A 20,688-nucleotide genomic window follows, 5' to 3' on the forward strand; every position below is an offset into this window, starting at 1 on the left:
AGGAGACTAAGTGGAACATGAGAAAAATTTTGAATCAAATATTACTTCAGATGTTGATAGGAGCAACTTCAGGATGTTTCATTGCTTTATATGAGTTAATCAGCGATTCCAATTTTGAATTTCGCTCAAGAAACGAGGTAAGATGACATCTACAAGAGTTGTAAGATCATCTGTTCAGTGTAATGGTTCATGTCCTTCGTGAGGATTTTATCGCTATGATCTGTCTGGATTTGAAAGGTCGTCAGGGAACTTTTTCTACCGATTAGCGAGTTAAAACGTGCATGTTTTGTGTACCGCTCCTTCACTTACGACGCATACACCGTCAGCTGGAGGCCTAACACGAATTTAGCGCTATAGCGTGTTGTTTCGGAAAGGCTAGTTTTACTGACTCTGGTAAATCTTGCGCAAGATGTTTGCGTAAATCATATTTGATTGATAATCTTTTTTTTTTTGCGATATGGTTGTTCTTTTAGCAGCGGTTGAAACGACCACCAAGTTACATTTACTTTCTGCGTCGACTGCCATGTTACATATCCGTCTCTTTGCTTCTAAAAGTCCTCCATGAATTAAATATTGTTTAAACGATACTTTCCCATTACAATTGTGTGTTACTTTTTACTCGCAAGTATGGATTAGATTTTTTTTAGAAGAAATGCCATTTTCCAGTAAACAACGCAAATTTTATGACAAATCTACCTCAATGAAAAATATTTCACAAGGGACAGAATGGTACGGTTGGTTAATTTTCCACGCAACTCTCACGTGCTTAGACGTTTTCTACCAATAAAATTCGCTTATAGCTAACCTGGACTTTACCCCATGTCGTGTCAATATCCTGTAAACAACCTGCATTTTATCACGTATTTTGCACGCAAAGGGCAAAGTCCAGATATGCAACAACCAATTAAGAAGCCCACGTTGTTATGCTTTGAAAAACGATACTTTTTGGATTATTTAAAAAAAAAAAAACAAATATATGTTAGCGTATAGAGTGGTGTCTTTTGGTGTAGTGTAATCTGATCAGTGCAATTTGGTGTATCTGTTAACATGGAGAGTTATGGAGACTAAGACTTCGGAACAAGTTGATGCGATCCATGACAATTTGGAATTACTAAAATCGCCGGAGGAAAGGCGGGATCACTCAATAAAAAGTTGTATTTAAACGCGATGACTTTATTTACAAGGATTTCTCTTGCTTACATCTAATAACAAGCCTTTCAAGTTTCTTTTGCCTCGGAACGATATATCAGAGAAGGCATTTTATAGACCTCAAGTTTTTTGACTGATTGAAACACAGGCAGCCCAAGCTCACTACTAGAAAAGCGGACGTGACTCTTAACGTGTTGCGCAACGTTTATATTTATAAATATAAACGTTTATATTTATAAATACGTTTATATTTATAAATATAAAACGTTGCGCAACACGTTAAGAGTCACGTCCACTTTTCTAGTAGTGAGCTTGGGCTGCCTGTGATTGAAGTTAAAGGTATGTGGCAGTGACTTCCACAAGTTTTTTTTTTTTGGTCAGAAAAGTACAATTGTTTTGTTCGCAATATTTATTTACGGATGGTTTCAATCGCCAACGTTTACATAAGGTGGTTGTATTACTGTTCCCAAGGGTTGTTGTTTTCATCAGTACGTTGACAATAGTAGTGATTCACAGTATTAGGTTTGTACTTTAAATAAATATATTAAGTTCACTCGAAAGATGAGTATAAACTGTAACAAGCTTATCGTTGATGCGCGGCCAGTACTTCAAATCTGACTGACACTCGATGCCAAAACTCAACCTCGTTCCCTGGATATGCAACCACATTACTTTACGCCAATTAAAAACTGCACGCTATTGTGCATTTTCTTGCAAAAGAAAAACCAAACAGAATTTCTGATTCTGGCCCTTAATGGTCAGAATAATAACTAGGACTTTTTTTTTCCTTCTCTGACGAAGGAACGGCAATAAGTACAATTTTAACCTATGAGCAGGCTGTTGTTTAGTCTCGTCATGCAATGTTGGAGAGAGAGATAGCGTTGCGTGACAAGTTCAAATTAGGGCTGTGGAGGGGACTGCAGGAAGAGTTGTACCAATGCAGTTTATTTTTGCCAACAATTATTCAGACACCAGCATCAGTTATATAGTGTCCCATTTCAACCTACGTATCCAAAAAAATAACTCCTGCATGCGTAGCATGCCTATGTTTACTTCTAGATCTCAATCTTAATATCCTTGATATTTATAACATTTAATTTAATGCTTTCCTTGTAGCTTGTTTTATGTATTCCTATCATAATAACCTCTTTAATTCCTAATGCTTTTAATACTCTCTTTTCAACTCATCATCAAATCTATACACACGATACTCAGAATGATAGAAACTGCTCTACACACTATTGCAGAACTAATATCAAGAAGTTTACAATCATGCACCAAGGTCCAAAGGTTTGAAATTCCTTACCTCATGATCTTATCTTATCTTACAAATTCTTTACCTTTAAAGACTTCGCTTCAAAAATTCCGCATTGAAAGAAAACTAAATTAAACTCACCCGCCAGTAATTAGCAAATCTATCTTCTACGAGGGTGTATTATAGGGGGTCGTACATTCCGTAAACCGCCATGTTTTGTTCCTTCGAAACCGCAAACCGCTTTCGTTTTTTTTCTAAAAACCGACACCGCCCTACAGGTAGGACGATTATCCTCATAACCGATATCTTAACAGCACGTAGCAAATTCTTTGTGATAAGTCAGCTCAATAATCGTATTCCTCCTCACAAAGACCACAAGATATTAAGAACAGAACAAATTGCTTCTATAGAACTCCATTCAGTAACCAGCGAACAAAAAGGTTTTGACGTCTAATGGGCCGTTCACAAACACAAAGATTGCTCGAGATGTTTATAACGAATTTGGCGCTGCCCCAAGCTTGTAAAATAAGGCAACACATTTAATTATATCGACATTCGTCACATTGTCCGCCATCTTTCCACGTGCTTTCGCGACCCTTTCAAAGCTTTGAAGCCTGGCCTTATATCAAATTACCTCCCCACCCCTCCCCACATGGTTGGGGACACAGAGGGAAGTCCCGAGTGACTTGGTCTAGCCCTAAAAGGCAATCCTTTGTTAAAGAGAGAAGCTTTAATTAAGCAAGAGAAAGTTACCGCTCAGTCTTCTGAGCCTCTAACTCTGTTTGAATAACCGCCACAAAAACACGCAAAAACCGAAAACCGCGAGCTAAATTTATGATTTCCCGCAACCGCACGATAATTTCTTAACCGCAAACCGCCAGATAAATGTGAATGAAACCGCAAACCGGCACTCAAACTTGGCCTAAACCGCCAAACCGCCAGACTATAATAGACCCTCTTCTACATCGTGTGAGGAAACCAGGTCTGATAAGCTACTAGCTTCGGGCGGCCTTCCTCGCCAGTCTTTTTTATAAAAAATCATAAATAGTAATTTTAAATAGAGATTGTTGTATAATGATATAGTTATAGGTATTATTTTTGATTGTTGTAAACAACTGTAATTTATTTTTGTATGTGTGTGTAAGTGGCAAATGAATGAATGAATAAGCTAAAGAATAAATTTCTTCCTTTTTTCGGCTAGTCGCTCCACGGTGGGACAAAGCTCCTGTTTTGAAGTTGGAGGTAGACATTCGAGAGAATGGCTTGTTGCATTGTGAGGTATATGCTGATCCTGTGCCATCTTTCAAGTGGTACAAAGATGGAAAGATAATTTCCTCATCAGAGTAAGTAAACACTTGCTGAGATGGTGGCTTTTGTACTCAAACATGCGCTTTCTAGAGGTGGAGCTTTTCTTACATGCACATAATTTATGGAGTATACTGCAGTGATTTGATCAGTGCCTCCATTACAATAAGTGCCCACTCTCTGGTTTGTGCCCTGCTTGAGTTTGCACCCCTATTTAGTAGGCATCCTCGTTCCATTAAGCACCCCCCTATACCAGCAAATGCTCATATCAAATAAGGGCTCATATTCTATCTCAGTGATAGCACTGCCACATTACATTCCCACTGATAGCAGCCAATTTTGTAACTCTCTGTTTTGTTTGAATGCGAATTGGCAATGTGGGTGACATTCTGCTGGGGCTTTTTTTTTTTTGCCCTAAGGCATAGAACTGGACTCTTCTCTTATGAAGAAGTGATCAGATTGCTGGGAAAAAAAAGTCAAATAATTCCCTATCTTGACTTCCACAGTCAACATGTCATAATAGAAAATGACAAGTTGAGGATCCAAAATGCTAGAATGCAGGAAGATGGTGTTTACCAGTGTGTTGCCGAAAACAAGCATGGAATGCTCGTATCATCCACTTGGATCTATATCCGCGGTGAGTAACTGAAGCTTTATCATTGACACCCTAACATCAGAATGCTTATTCTCGATACAATATTCTATACATTTTGCAAGGTGCTGACAAGGAGAATTTGTGAACAATCAAGAGCCTTTTGAGTTGGTGATCATTTCCGTTTTCCTCGTGACCTTATGCGTGATTCAGGGTTGCTAGTCAAACATAGAGGATCAAAATGTTAATTCAAACAACTTTATGCATTTTTAAATGCATAAAGTCATTTAAAAATGACTGTGATTTTAATTTTTTTTTTTTTAGCTAAAGCACCAACGTTTTTCCAACTACCGGGTCCCTTTTACCTGTTTAAGAATAGTCAAGGGGTTCTAAAATGCGAACCAGAAGCTGCTCCTCCTCCAACATTCGAGTGGTTTAGAGGTGGTACACAGATCACAACTGGTAGACGCTACCGTGTGCAGGCAGATGGCGTCTTGTTGATCAATGATGTTATTGATGATGATAAGGGCGAATATCGTTGTAAAGCCACGAACTTCTTGGGCTCGGCCAAGGGAAAAGGAAACGCAACTGTTTATGGTAAACATGTCATAATATAGCATAGACATTGCTGTAGGATCGCCCTCGAATATCGCCCCGCGAGTAACATGGGTATCAAGCGTGTTTTCGTGGGAATTGTGTACACTTTCATATGTTTGTAGTGGAGTGGTGCGCTTCGGTAGCTGAATTACACGTTTAAATTACACGCATGAATTACAGAAGTGTATGTTCGAACATGAACCGGGGAATATTTACATGTACTCTCCAACCGTGCTGCCTCGCTTCCACAAATCAGGAAGTGGTCGATCAATAAAGTGGAAGTTAGGGATTAGTCTTTAAAGTAGAAAGCGTGGCAGGTCCTTGGCAACTTGCCACTGCTGATTTAATCCCTTTGAAGGCTGGAAGAAGCTTTTATATACTCGAACAGGAAGGATAAATTATCTTCTTTTTCAAGAAAGATTTTTGATAGGGAAATTTGGAAAGGAATCTCTCACGCAACCTTGACGGGAACAACCTGTCCAGAGAAAGAATTAAAGTATTGTTTGGTTCTGTTGGATTAATCTTGTTACTCTAAAGATCCCACGATGGTAGTTTTAAGAATTTGGTATTGGATCCAACTAATAATCCCCTAAGTGATGCTTTTCTTTATTCTCATCAACTGTCTGCTTGATATTAATGATTGATAGTATTGATATCGCAAGAAGAAATTCTGTCTTGGTCACTCATGGGAGTTAAAAACCATATCACTTCCAAGATCTCATGAATAAATCTCCGTACTGTATGCCATTCAATTCTTAAGATGTTAGTATTAAGAATTTGTCGTTAGGGAGAAATTCTGTGTAAGTCAGTTATGGGATTCAAGGGGTTTGTCTATTGTTTTCTTTGCCACAGAAAAAACACGAATTACAGTTAAACCAGACGACAAGATTGTTCTCGAGCGCGTTAATATTGACCTTCGTTGCCGGGCTGAGGCCGATTCAAGACTGGAACTGAAGTATTACTGGAGGAGAGATAATGCAGTTGTTCAGTACAACTCAAAGATAGAGTGGTTGGAAGAAGAAAACGTTTTAAAAATCTCCGATATAAGTGTTAACGACGCTGGCATTTACACTTGTGTCGCTTACACGCCTGAGCCTAGGAAGTCGGAAGACCAGGCGTCAGCTAAAGTTTATGTTAAAGGTTTGTTGTTATTAATGCATCGAGTAATTCAAAGTTTCAACGTTCTCCCCTCCCATCCCCAACGAGCAATTGAACTTTTTGAAGATTGTCTCATTCCAATTGTGGATACTTGAACACAGCTTGTAAGAGGTAGTTATTGACAGATCTGGAAGTAGAAATAGAAGTAAGAGAGAAACAAATCGCAGTCCTCAAGTGGTTAATTAGGTCAACTATTGTTCACTAACTTATCTGCAGTATTTAACCGCATCTTCCTTTTTTTTTTCTTCAGGAGTTCCGTTCCCTCCAGTGGGCCTGAAAGTAAACGAGAAAACGTGCATCGATCGGACAACAGTACTCGAATGGATTACCATCCCCTCCGATGATGCTCCCATTTTGCACTTCCTGGTTGAACAAGAATCGAACCATGAACCGGATGTGTTTTATCTCCTGTACAATGAGACAAACCCCAATGCAATATCCGTCTTGCTTAACCTTACCGGCTGGTCGACTCTGCGCTTCCGCATGAGAGCTGTAAACAGTTTTGGCCCAAGTCGTCCTAGTTTATCCACAGAGCCTGGAATTTGTAGAACATCTCAGTCAGGTGTGTTTGTGTTTCTGTGTGCGAACACAGCGGTCAAACGCAATGCTTGCGCGAGGGGATCAATTTTGGGTGCCCATGCGCCAATTTCCTGCATTTCATAGGAACCAACTCTGTCTCGCAAAATAAGCGAAAGAAATTGAAACGTCCTTAGAAATCCGTAAAAGGAAACAAAACTAGGGAGAAGGAAAACTCGAGATTTTTCGAACACAAAGCTTATTCGTGACTTCTGCCTGCATTCCTTACAGCTCCAGAGAGATTCCCAGAGAGCTTGCGTGGAGTACCAGAGGGGGCCAATGAACTTGCTATTGCTTGGACGGTAAGTACCTTTTGATTTGCCGAAGCTCACCACGTGACTTAAAAATAATCCTGGATTGCTTTGGCATTGCTTTACTTTGCTCTGTGATTGGTCCAGGAAACTCCCGCCACTTTCTCAACCAATCAAATGCAAACCTAAAACCAGTCACGACTTGGTCGCCCGCGTTTTCCCGCGCTCTCGGCCATGTGATCATCTTTAATTTGAATTCTCATTGGCTCTTGGACGTATTTTCCTTTCTTCTGACTGGCTGCTGTGATAATTTTGGTTTTAGTTTGACGACATTGGATCGAAAAACGCTCTGTAGAATTTGGACCATTTTCATTTGAATTGATTGAAGAATTTTTTTTAATTTGACAGAAATTGCCAAAGGCGTACTGGAACGGACCCGGATTTCACTATTTCTTGGAGTACAAAAAAGTCGTTGAAGATTTTCCTGATAAATGGGAAGATACCAGAATCCTTGCTGAAGGGTCCTCCTTTAAAATCGACAATCCTGGGCACTATGAGCTTTGGGAGTTTAGGATTCGCGCCGGGAACAATTTGGGCCCAGGACCCTTTAGTGCCATCGAACGATCCCGTTCTGGCCAAGAACCACCTGAAGGCCAACCGAAAGATGTGAAGGTGGGGAAAATACAAGCGCGCAATGTGGAGCTTTTATGGCAGCCTGTTGATGCCCCGGCTAGAGGAAGTGTCGATGGATATAGGGTAAGGGACCTAACTCTTTCACTCCCAAGATCTCATTAGCAATTCTCCTTACTGTCTGCCACACAATTCTTATGGTGTTAGTATGGAGAATTTGGAGCTGGATCAGTTGATAGTCCGTTAGACAGTTAATCAGCTGATTTTTTCTTTATTCTCATAGTTTTTCTGCTGGATATTGTATTGATATTGTAAGGAGAAATTCTCTCTTGGTCACTCATGGGAGTCAGGGGCTAACTTACTCTTAGCATGGTCCAGGTGTCTTTTAGTTTGTTAAACGAAGCGCGTTAGTACACTGAGCGATTGAAGCGGAGAAGTAAAAAAAGGGAGAGAGCCCTGGGTCGGTCGACTCGTATATGAGTTTTTTGCGCCGTTCACTATTTCGCCCCGTTTTCCTAACTGAAAGCCGGGGACGAGCTACTTAACAAACTATAAACTAACATTTCTATATGTGACCGTCGGAACGAGCGCGGTGATGTGGATAGAGTAAAACAAATTTAAACAATTTAAATACAGATTCATAGACACATAGATTTACTGTATTGTTTAAACGTAACTTGGTAATGTCGACTTCAAAACCCCAACCTCGATTGTGAAGAAAATCGAGAATCGAAGATTAAGTTGCGAGCTTCAATTTTCTTGGCTGAGAAAAAGTTAATTGTACTTTGTATCTTGATTTGATGATGTTTCAAACAGCTAACAGCTCCAAACGTTTGTAAACTCTACTTAAGCCTCGATAATCGTATTTCCGTGGAGAAAGTAACTAGGATAGTGTTTTGAGTCTCGAAACGTCAAGTCGAGTCAAGTCGAGTCGAGTCGAGCTCCTCTGATAATCTCTGAAGGTTTCTTATCTTTTCTTGTGTGCAAAAATTGTAGATTTTTTACTGGTGCACAATCCTTTCGGCGAAAACAAGGAGAAGAAGACGATCCATTCCAAGCTGTGCGAACTATACCGATGTAAATGGGCGAACTACCTCTTCAACGGCAGTTTTAGACCTGAAACCTTACACCTCTTGCACAGTAGCAATAAAGGCTTTCAACAGCGGAGGGAAAGGCCCAGCAAGTTATGTAACACATTTTGACACACTGCAGGATGGTATGTTTAAACAATCTTGCAGTAGCTTAATTTGTTTACATTGCATCTGCGCGACTGCACAGTTAACATATATCTGAGTGGTACTGTTGGAATTTGGAATGAGGAAACAGAACAAGGGAATTTATTCAATTTTAGGTACCGTAAGATCATCGAATGAAAAGGTGAAGTCAAATTAGACTGAAGTCAACTAATGCAAATGCAATGCAGCGGTTTTACAAATGAGGGTTCTTGGAAGGCCTAGAGAGGCATTGAAATTGCTTCCTTTGTTCCCCGCTTCCAATCGCATTTGAGCAGGTATTCAATCCGTGCCTTCATTGTAAGCGTTAGAATGTCGGCCTGCTCGCGGGATAGGTGCACCCCTTTTGCTTTGTTTTTACTGCACCCACTTCTAATACTAAAAACTCACTATTTCTTTTACTTATGTTGCAACTTGGCGTGTGTTTAATTTTTAGTTCCTGGACCTCCGTCAGATGTAAAAGTGTACCCATTTGCGTTGTACATCCTGGTCACGTGGAAACCGCCTGTAGAACCCAATGGAATCATTAAAAATTGCCAAGCGGGATCTGCTAAATTCAAGGGTTCAGAGCCTAAAGACACTCCAGTAGAGATGACCGAGCTAGAAACGTCGAAGAGGAGGTACCTTATTGGCAAGGAAGTAAAGCAAGAAGAGCTGACAAACTATGTTGTAGAAATACAAGCCAAGACCGAACCGGGTTACGGTGCAAGTGTGAGAATACCCACTAAAACAGTCAAAGTTTCTGGTAAGTCACGACAAATTTGGAAAATTATTTCGATGACAGTCAACACTCTCGTAAGCGGACACCCTCAGGAATTGGAAAAGGTGTCCGTTACTAGAACTGACCGTCTACAAGAATTATTTCCATAAGCGGACACCAAAGAAAAAGAGGTGGATGTCCGCTTACGGAAGAGTATATGTCTGACTCTTTTTAATGTCAAAGGAACGGAGAGCTTGCTTTCTCGCGGGCAAGTGGAGGTTTGACAAAACCGATCCTCTCTGTTGTGTTGCTCTCTCATAAGGTTGATTTGAAAATTCAAGACAAATTTTATTGCCTAGTGTTCATTATTATCCATGGGGTGTACGCTCACGAGAAGAGAGCTTAAATAAATGAAAAATCCGATTTTAAATTTCACAAATGACTGCATCCGTTCACAAGAGAGTGTCCGCCTGTGTAAATACAGAGTTTGATTGAGAGGCATTTAAATTGTCCGTAAGTAAAACTGTCCGCTTACGTGTCCATGAGCGGAGTAATGACTGCACTTGCACGGTGATGAACACACTTATCTTATTTATATTTTTCATCCACAGCACCTGCCAAGCCCAAAGCTATCACAGTTGAACCAACAGCAATTGACAAAGTCAGGGTTATTTACAACTTTGGTATTGGTGGAGGATACACTCATGAATTCCTTGTTCAGTACCGACAGAAATGTAAGTTGCACCCATGCATTAGTATGTATCTTCTTCACAGTTTACCTTATACAAATTTTTTAGGATTCTGACTGGGGGAATTTGCTTAACTGTCGAGGGGCCAACGCTCGAAACGTCAGCTTCGAAGACTATACACGGTGGCCAATTTACATTATGAACTAAATTGTCTTTTTACACCTCTACCATCGCATCACATAGAAAGGTACTTCCATTTTACATGAATAATGGACTGATTTCTTCATGTTGTTGTTGTTGTTATTAGTGGAAAATGAGGAGTTTGTTAACTCATCGTGGGTCAACTACTTGAATGATGAATTTGATCTGGAGATTGGTGGTCTGGAGTCTGCCTTATACCAGTTTAGAATCATCGCAAGAAACGATCAGGGAGAAAGTCCACCGAGTGAAATCACTGAAGCCAGACCCATGCCGGGAATTTTGGGTAAGTAATAGTAATCAATAGTAATCAAAGTTTAATGTCTTAACGTGGGGCATGGTTACCCATAGTGCCCGAGCCAGAGGCTCATGTATGAAACGCAAGACAACAACCCACTCATCCCACCCCAGGGGAGGGCATCCATCACACAGTATTCTCGTGCGTGGGAAATTAACGTCTCTTACCCCTAACTCTGCCGGAGACGGGACCTCCATTTATTCGTCCCTATCCGAGAAGAATAGGATATCTAAACCATTTCTTGATGTTATAGAAAGGCAGCATATTCTTCTCAATTATTTTAAGACCTTGAGTGTTGGTCCGGCCGGGGCTTGAACCCTCGACCTCCCGCACATCAGTCCAGCGCCCTCTCCATTGAGCTAACCGGGAGGTGGTTAAGTGCTACAAGTACTTTGTGTTTATGTACAAGAGGTCGGGTTCGAGACTTGGGTACCAGCGAACTGTCAGAGAAATCTAACAAAATGGCGGGTGGGAGGGGTTCACTTGCGATTGACTGACATCTCATGCAGGGGGAGTAGAATTGCTCGTAGTTGCTTCGTGCTACCGAAGGTGGGATATGTTCCGGTTGTTTGCGCCTCTGAGCTCGAGTGTTGACCTTAACACTGTTATGATAGGAACATTCTGAGAGGTTTGGGACGGAGAATACGGGTTTCTCTACTCGAACTGTTACAACCTGACAGTTCCTCTTCCCATGAAATTTATCGACCGACATCCTCTGTTCCTCTAAAGGATCCTATCATCCCCTCATCCCCCTTCTCTCACCCCCCGTTCCATCACCCTTCCCTCATCCCCCGTTCCCTCACCCCCCGTTCCCTCACCCCCTTCCCTCACCCCTCTTCCCTCACCCCCCTTCCCTCACCCCGTTCCCTCATCCCCCTTCCCTCATCCCCCTTCCCTCATCCCCCTTCCCTCATCCCCCTTCCCTCATCCCCCTTCCCTCACCCCCCCGCCTTAGAAGAAGGAAACAACAGGAAGTTGTGAATGATTTGGTCTTAACTTGTTATCTCTTTATCACTACAGCTGGCCAAAGAACATATACTCCGATACTCCAGAGTGCTTGGTTTATTGCCTTGTTGGTTCTTAATGCTATACTGCTCCTTGTGCTGCTCACACTTGTGCTATACACCCGACATCGTAGATCAAAATACCCAGGTAAGACAATAACAGAAATTGAAATGAGGGGAGTTTGAAATCATGTTTTATCGAAGGCGAAAATACTTTTAACCGTTTTCGTTGATGTTAAAAGTAGACAACTTCGGAAACGAATTCAGCTGTGCTTTACCTAATACTCACGTGAAGCCTTAAGTTGTCTTTTTCGTATCTCACTTTAGTTGGTAAACGAGGGAAGAAAAGAGCAGCTCAACTCATAGAGCAGGAATCATTCGATGAAGAAGAAGGCCCCCCTTTCAACCACCAAGGGTAAGTATTTGCATGTGCTTGTGCATTTGAGAGAATTGAACTCAATTACTAAAGACTAACTTTGACAGAAAAAAACATTGCGTTAAATTTCACCGTGTTTCTGCGATTGGAAGCGTAAGCTGCTTTGTACAAAGTTTAATTTTGGCCAATTTAAGAGTCTAGGTCCTAATCCTGGTTTGTGCAGCGGACACATGTACAACGAATCTAAATATAGAGGCAAGACCAATACAACGTAGATAAGTTTTAAGACGGAGCACTATATTTCGGCTGGCCAAACCAGCCTTCTTCAGGTCCCCCACTGAAGGAGGCTGGTTTGGCCAGCCGAAATATAGTGCTCCGTCTTAAAACTTATCCACGTTGTATTGGTCTTGCCTCTATATTCATATTCGTTATTTTGGGCCGATTAGATCACTCCTGATCCAACGTACAAGAGTAGGATTATCGTCCACGGTTGCTTGCTGAACATTTCACAAGTACAACACATGCGCTTACCTGTTCAATGCTCTTGTTTCCTTATAAGTTATAGTGTTGACTTTAACCGCCGGGTTTTTTCCCACCCCTACCCCCTTCAACCATTCATATAGTTTTAAGGGAAAGAGAAGGACGTGGAGAGTAGATTTTCTTGTCCAAGAATACCTTACAAGGTTTAAAACTCGGGTTAAAACGGCAACCTCTAGGCCAGCAGGTTTTCGATTAGACTAGACTTACATAGGGCACCAGATAGTTGAATTCGTACTTCTGTACAGGTTAATGAATGAGGTCTTGTGTCTTTTTAGGGAGGAAAAACCCCCACCTTATCAAAGTCAGAGCTCATTGGATAATCGAGATAGTTACCGTGACAGCCTGGACGACTACGGCGAGGGACCACAGTTCAAAGAAGATGGGTCATTTATAGAGGAGTATGGTGACGAAAGAAACAACCTCCGGACGAGAAAGATCAGTCCGCATTTGCGACCTTCGTTTGAGGACATCGCCACGGCGTACCAGTGTTGTTGGGTGATCGAAAAGAAAAACTGTGTGCAGTTTATCAATTCTGATCACGCGAAAGTCAGTGCTAGCGTAGTATACAAACAAACCACTTTGTTAAAAGGATTAATTGCAGCTCGTTCTTAATCGTAAGTGATTGATCTGGTACAAGAGGTTCACCTCTTCCTCAGGTAACGTAAACGCGCCATCCCATTCATCGTCGATTCTTGGCCTTTTTTTTTTTTGTTTTTGCACAAGACACTTTTTTGTCTTGCGTGATGTTAGACGACGTAACCCTTTAAACCCAAAAGTGACCAGGTGACCAGCATCTTATCTTTCCTTGAAGTAATACCGCTGAATCATTCATTACGAGCACGAAAGTCAAGGAAATAATTGCCAATCTGAGATTCTTTGATTGTTACACATATTCTCCTTGTCAGCACCCCTGGAAATGTATGGAGAATATAGATACTGATGTCAGGGCGTAAAGGGTTAAACGTCTCTGGCATGAAAACAGTCAGCCACTTAAAAAATATTCGGCAGCCAGTGACTTTAAACTTATTAATTTTTTTTATGTTGTAAATTGATTCGAGTCTCTTAAACAAATTGTTGACAAATCAGTGCAGTTGTAAAAACCTCAAGTTAACTCCGGAGAGCTCTCTCAGTTAAGAAACTGTTTGGCAATTAAAACACAGAGGAGAATTGTTTCTTCTAAGAGAAGTCTAGCTGTGTAAAGTTTTTGTTTAATTTGTTTTCACGCGTTTCAAAACGAGTGGCAGATAAAGGTCATATTTATTCTAAATATTGAAAGTGGTGGAAGTGTAAATTATAGCTGGAATTTGTAGTTAGTTGCTCTATATAATGCTCTGTGCATTGTAAAATTTTAAAGAAGTTGGTTTGATCTTGGGCTGTAAATTTTTCTCACGACCTAAGGTGAAGTCGAAGTTTCAATTGTTTCCGTGATGCATTTAAGAGGCTTGTTTTACTAGGGTGACAGTATGTATTTTTTCTTTTAAACTCTTTCGCTGTTTACATATTTGCGATCTGATTAAAAATAGTTTGGGAAAGTTTCCCGATGTAGTCAACCCCTTCACCCCTTCTCCCAACTTCACGATGTGCCGGTCAAGGATAAAAAAAAAGCCCCACCCTTCCGTTATCGGAAAGATGCTGCTACTTTAAGGCGCCCCTACTTTGATTATCTAATAGCTGATGTAAATGTTCTTTTAAAGGAGTGTAGTTGTTGTTTTGTAGAAATAAAATTTTTTGAGCCTGCAACTTGTTCGCCCTTGTATTACTGAGAAGCTTTTGGTGTATCAGTGTTATGAACTGCAGTTATCCACGGTGGGACTTGTCTGCAGCATTTTATAAACAGATCTGATTTGCAACTCTCCCTTCGTATTCTAACACATTTCCTTTAAAGCAGCAAAGAGAATTTCAGCTTTCCGCTGCTGAGGTAGTCACTTATCGTCACCCAAGGTAAAGTATTAGTATTAGTATTAGTATTAGTATTAGTAAGGTAAAGTATTAGTAAAATATTTTAATTATAGGAAGTTACTTTTTTGTCACGTTGGGAAACACAGAAACATATTGGACGGGATATCTTCTAATTGATCTTATTGACTAAGCGTTGAGGTATTTTTTTATTTATGGAAAATCAACCAAACAAGTCTGTTCATTTATTAAATTAAATAAAGCTCTAATAGCAGATACACTTGCGACTAACTTAGCGGGTCACCATATAAGGCAAAAAAAAAAAAAAATTCCTTCTAACCTCCAAAAATTGGAAAATCTAAATCTAAGTGCTTATAATTGGAAATAGGGAATTACCGGTTAGTTAGCATGACTTTGGGCATAATGCCAGAACATTGCGCATAACGTCGGCATGACTAAATTGCCTAAAAATTCAACAACAACCACACTCATGTGAAAGTGTAGTATGATCGAATGTCTAAGCTCAGTGAGTTCTGTGAAGACCTTGGCATTACAATCTCGCACGATCTCTTGTGGACTCCACACGTTGTTGAGGTTGTCAATACGACCAATAAAGTTCTCGGTCTAATCAAGCGAACAAACGGTCCTGTAAACTAGGAAAATCTCTTCCACATTGTACAAGACTCCTGTGAGACCAATCCTTGAGTATGCTTCTCCAGTATGGTGCCCTTACCTAGTTAAAAATATTGTTCTCTTGGAGAAAGTTCAGAGAAGAGCCTCTCGATTGGCTTTAGGTCAGCGAAGGGGTGAGATGTCATATGAAGATTGTTGTGAAATGTTACATTGGTCGAAGTTGACTGATATAAGACAATAGTTTTCCTTAGTAGAATGCTATAAACTTGTATTCGCGCTGAATGGCCTCCATTTTTGTGATTTTTTTGAGTTTACTTCAAAACGTACTAGATCCAACCCCAATTAGAAACTGCAGGGGAAATTGGCAAACTGTAATTGTACTCTTTTTTGGTTAAAATCATTCGTGAATGGAATGACCTGCCCTCCAATGTCGTTGAGATAGGTAACTTAAGACGTTTCAAAACAGCTCTTAATTATACATGCGTATTTCTTAGGTCTTTATTCATCTTAGATTCTATTATAAGCATACATTTTAACTGGCCTGTTCCAAGTTGGCTTGTTAGCTCAATTGGTAGAGCGCTGCACTAGTATCGCAGAGGTCAGTGGTTCGAATCCCGTACAGGCCTGACTTTTTTCAGGTCTGATTTTCGCTATTGCATAAATAACGCTCTCTACTGCGAGGTTTCGTGCATCATACGTATCTAATACCGCATTGAGCTAACCGCCTCCCGGTTAGCTCAATGGATAGAGCGTTGGACTGTAGTGCGGGAGGTCGAGGGTTCGAGCCCCGGCCGGACCAACACTCAAGGTCTTAAAATAATTGAGAAGAATTTGCTACCTTTCTATAACATCGAGAAATGGTTAGATATTCTAGTCTTCTCGGGTAGGGACGAATAAATGGAGGTCCCATCTCCTGCAGGGTTGGGGCAGGAGACGTTAATTTCCCACACACGAGATTACTGTGTGATGGATGTCCTCCCCTGGGGTGGGATGGGTGGGTTAGGACAACAGGTCCACATCAGCTAGTACAGCTGCCAAATTAATCAACCTGCTTAAACAAATAAATGAACTTCAACAACGACAACAGTTCAAAATATATGAACTTCATATATACATTGTATCTGATTTATCATCACGGGTTTATTACGAATCAACTTAACGGCCTGTTCCCAGTTGGCTTGTTAGCTCAATTGGTAGGGCGCTGCACTAGTATCGCAGAGGTCAGTGGTTCGAGTCCCGTACAGGCCTGATTTTTTTCAGGTCTGATTTTCGCTATTGCATAAATAGCGCTATCTACTGCGAGGATCGTGCATCATACGTATCAATAGTGTACGCTGTGTTGTTCACCATTTGCTTTATAACATAACATTGATACGTTGTAGCTAAAGAGTTCCCTTTTATTTAACAAATCTTACGTGACCAGAAAAAACAAGCAAGCGCGGAAAAATAGTCTTTGCATTTGTTTACGTCAGCAGCGTACACCCATTGGGCAAATCCCGTACAGGCCTGATTTTTTTCAGGTCTGATTTTCGCTATTGCATAAATAGCGCTCTCTACTGCGAGGATCGTGCATCATACGTAGATGGTTAGTCTGTTTTAGACGTAGACATCGACCTATTTGGGGCGAGAAGGGATGTCGAATGCCACATTGCAATTCTTGTCCTTTGTAAGTGCAGTCGTAAGTGTGGCACCTGATGGTGATTAAGATTAGACGCAGCTGGGGCTGTAGGTGCCGAACATTCTGACTGTACAGCATAACTGCACAACAACTGAAACCAGCGGTCAAACGTTGGGCATGTGCGAGTGGATCAATCTGGCCAGCCGCGCACAAGTTCCCCGCGCAAAATTTTCAACGAAAACATCAAGAATCAATCGCTGTTGCCAAATAAGTACAAGAAAATTTGTAGAAACCTGCAAAAGTAATTAAAAGAAGGGAAAAGAAAAACTGGAGACTATTCAAACGTAAAGCTTATTCAAATGCTTTATCCTACTGTTTTAAGCTTAGATATCAATACACCTCTGCGCTTCTAAAACACAGTGACTTACTCGCTTGTGTGGTTGATTGTAACCTTCGGAAAATGTCTGCGACGAAGTCACAGAAAGCGACAGAAGGGCTAGACAGTCAAAACAAAGGAAAAATTTAAACGACCCTCTTGGGTTTATTGTGCTACAAACACAGCTGGCTCTCTTTCTCGATTCTCAAAATAAACAAATCATACTTGATTCTTATTAGAGCGAAATCTTTTTGCTTTACATTAAATGCTTCATCACTAACCCAAAGGTAAAATCTAACTCGAAGTCGTTTACCGTCGTTTCTTTCAATTTTGGCTAATTTTCTCAGCTGAAATGATTATACATACTCAATAGAATATACAATTTCAACTGATACCGTTTATCTGAAGAAGAATACCTTCTCTACCCTCGAAAAAAACCCGTTCAAACCATCAGAAACAAATTTGGCGGACGGTGTTTAATTACCCCGAAGATGACCTAGTGTCGAAAACGTTTGGGTTTTACTTTTCAAATAAATTTTTGCTTTGTAAATGGCTCATTTTTAAACCTGTGATAAGATTGAGAGGTTTTAAAATAATTATTCTTTGAATTTCTGTCGGTTTGTTCTCAAGGTCATATCTTGTTCAGAGTATCCGGCGCGAATTGTGTAATATCGCTGGGATGAATGGTCTGAATTCAAAAGGGTAATTTACCTTCTTAAGGCACATCACACTACATTTCCTCTTTCTCAGGAACAATAGAAAGACTCGGTCGAAGCGCAACCTCAGTCGCCTTCCAAACACTGAGATCAAGTTTCAGGATGAATTCCGTGATGTAACTGCGCATTTCCGATGTATAAATCATAACGTTTGTGACACGGAGTTTTGCTCACCTTTTATTACAGAACCAGAACCTTTTACAAATTATGAAAATAGAAAATAAACACAAGGTTTTGCTACAAAACACATGCCCTGCTAGGCCAGGAAACAGGAGACAAAGAGGATACACTGAATCCGTTAACAGACTAAACAAATCTTGCAACGCAAAGCCTTGTGAAATCATGAAGACTGAACACAAATTCAAATCAAATCGAAGTAGGATCCGAATGAACCGAAATAAATCGAGCGACAAAATGACAAAATACGCTTACCCTGGCGGCTGGACGCCTAAAGGATACTAAGACAAAGATACAAAAATGTATAAACTAACAGAAATACAAGCCGACTTAAAATAATAAAACGAAAGAAAACGATAGAAGCGAGCATTATAAAGTGAAAACTGCTACTAGTTTGTGGCACAAGTGCACGGTCACTAAGGAACCAGAACGCACAAAATGATCCTTAAAAAGCCAGAAATCGAGTAAAAAAACGAAGGATACACAAGGAAAATAAGGCTAACTAAAGGATTGCTCAAAGATCAGAAAAAACGATGGCAAAACTTACTGCTCTTTAGAACGAATAAAATCGGAAATAGACGACAAATTCCGCAAAACCAACACGTCATGCTCTTGTTTTGTTTTTATGCGCACGCCCGGGCACACTCGACCCCAGAGTCACACGTGTGCGTAAGGAACGCTCATCACATGCTTCCCTGCTGAGGTTGGAGTCCTCGACAACCTTAGAAAGGGCAACGTAAATTAAATCAACTGATACAATAGGAACAGTAACAATACGCGTCTATACATGAGCGTTCTTAGCTAACAACTGCATTATAAGCAGATTAGACTGTGCTACAGAGCTCAGTATTTGTGGGTCCATCACGATTGATGTCATGCCTTCTCTCATTACGGGCCTCGATAAGTGGTGGGGGTTGGAATGCTGACCAGCTCCTGCTCGAGTGTATCTCCTTACTGGTGGACTGTTCTTAGCATCATCAGTGGCCAGCATCACCTCCGCTCCCTCGTGTCCACTGGTGCTGGTCTGCAGAGCATCAGGCTCCTTGGGGTCAGCAACAGCATCAGCTGCTAATTCAGCTGTAATTTGGGGCTCCTGGTCTGATTTAGCACTGTTCTTCCCAGGGGTCTCTGACCGACTCTGTCCTTAATCACCACTTAACACCTGTTGCACCTCAGAACTATTAGAGATATCTTCAGAGACACTGTTCTGTTCCGGTAGCACCACAAGTTCGAAATCGTCATCTTCCTCCCCGTCATCTGACCCTCCTTTGCTCCCTGTCTCTTCAACTCCACTACCTGTCCCTGCTTCCAACAGTACGTCACTGCTATAAACATCCTCTTCGCTTCTGTCCTGGTTTACAGCTGGGGAGTTTTCCAATCCCATGTCATCAACGAGTTGTGTCGCATGTAATATGTCATTCCTGTGGACGGTTTTTCTGGACTCTTCCTCACCTGGCAATGTCACAAGTGGTAACACAACATACGTGTTTCCGGTGTCGAGTCGTCTGATGACTTTATGTGGAGTTGCATCCCACACGTCCTGCATCTTGTTGCGCCCTTTGACACGATTCCTAAGGTACACCGTGACACCAACAGGTAGACTTGTATCAATCGCTTTGAGGTTACTTCTAGCTTGGCGTCGCAGAGTCTCCTTTTCTGTTTTCACTGAGGCCAGCCTAAAAGCCTTCTCTAGACGTTCCTGGTGCTCGGTGATCCCTTCTGAACATTCACCCTCGACCTGACTCACTGATCCCAGCATCTGGTCAACAGGGAGTGTCGGTTCCCTGCCAAAGAACAAGTAGTAGGGCGAGTAACCAGTGGTTGAATGAGGAGTACAATTGTAGGCAAATACAAGTTCAGGAAGAAATTCGGGCCACCTGCGTTTCCTCTCAGGACTCAGTGTGCGTAAGCGATCGTGCATAGTTCTGTTAAAGCGCTCGCATTGTCCATTACCCTCAGGATGATAACGAGAGGTGCGGCTTTTGGTGATGTCATAGATCTTGCACAGTTCCTGAATCACTTTGCCCTCAAAATTCTGCCCCTGATCACTGTGGATCCTCCTGGGTACCCCAAACCTCACAATCCATTCTTTTATCAGTGCCCGTGCCACAGTTGTCGCCCTCTGATCCCTTGTTGGAATAGCCTGGGTGAACTTCGTGAAAACATTGGTAAGGACCAAAACGTTCTCTATGCCACTGCTACGTCTCTCCAACACCGTGAAATCAATGGCTAAAATCTCCATTCACTAAAGGCTGATAGTTTCTAAAGAAACTGTTTGGGGCTGTGTCGGTGGGGGTAACGAAATAATTTGAATTTATCAACAAAGTTGAAATGGTAAATTGGCCACCGTTACCATTATAAAAGCTGACGTTTCGAGCGTTTCGTTTTCATCTTTCAAACCGGCAGTCTAAATCCCACAGGTATCAACGAACGCTTGTCATTCCACTAATTTATTCGTGTTTTTCTCGTTGCCATGTTCCCACCAATCACGTAGCTCCTTTTTCTGCCTTTAAAAGCACACACAACTCACAATTCCTCTATTTGCTCCGACGAAGGGCTAACGCTCGAAATGTCAGCTTTTATAATCGTAACGGTGGCCAATTTACCATTTCAACTTTGTTGATATATTAAAATTATCTCGTTGCCCCCACCGACGCAGCCCCAAACAGTTTCTTTAGAAACTATCAGCCTTTATTAACATGTAATAATCCCAGTATAATAA

At 41.2% G+C, this 20,688-nt stretch overlaps 1 non-coding gene and 1 pseudogene across 2 annotated transcripts in view; one reads left to right on the top strand and one right to left on the bottom strand.

Moving 5' to 3' along the window:
* The window catches only part of LOC148730049 (fibronectin type III domain-containing protein-like), a 69,519-nt pseudogene extending 55,229 nt beyond the window's left edge, over positions 1-14,290 (top strand). The window contains exons 14-27 of the transcript XR_016001093.1: positions 3,606-3,747; positions 4,216-4,346; positions 4,626-4,898; positions 5,751-6,038; positions 6,307-6,618; positions 6,864-6,934; positions 7,292-7,639; positions 8,510-8,729; positions 9,182-9,490; positions 10,057-10,179; positions 10,442-10,618; positions 11,651-11,782; positions 11,962-12,049; positions 12,826-14,290. The product of XR_016001093.1 is annotated as a fibronectin type III domain-containing protein-like (transcript). The remainder of the gene's footprint in view (positions 1-3,605; positions 3,748-4,215; positions 4,347-4,625; positions 4,899-5,750; positions 6,039-6,306; positions 6,619-6,863; positions 6,935-7,291; positions 7,640-8,509; positions 8,730-9,181; positions 9,491-10,056; positions 10,180-10,441; positions 10,619-11,650; positions 11,783-11,961; positions 12,050-12,825) is intronic.
* Positions 14,291-20,676: 6,386 nt separating this feature from the next.
* LOC111347474 (uncharacterized) overlaps positions 20,677-20,688 on the bottom strand; it is a 6,956-nt gene continuing 6,944 nt past the window's right edge. Inside the window, exon 6 of the transcript XR_016001103.1 lies at positions 20,677-20,688. This exon is cut by the window's right edge and continues 1,348 nt beyond it. This is a non-coding gene — a transcript (uncharacterized LOC111347474).

The sequence above is a fragment of the Stylophora pistillata genome, chromosome 5 (genome assembly GCF_964205215.1).
Source record: "Stylophora pistillata chromosome 5, jaStyPist1.2, whole genome shotgun sequence".
Taxonomy (NCBI): domain Eukaryota; kingdom Metazoa; phylum Cnidaria; class Anthozoa; order Scleractinia; family Pocilloporidae; genus Stylophora; species Stylophora pistillata.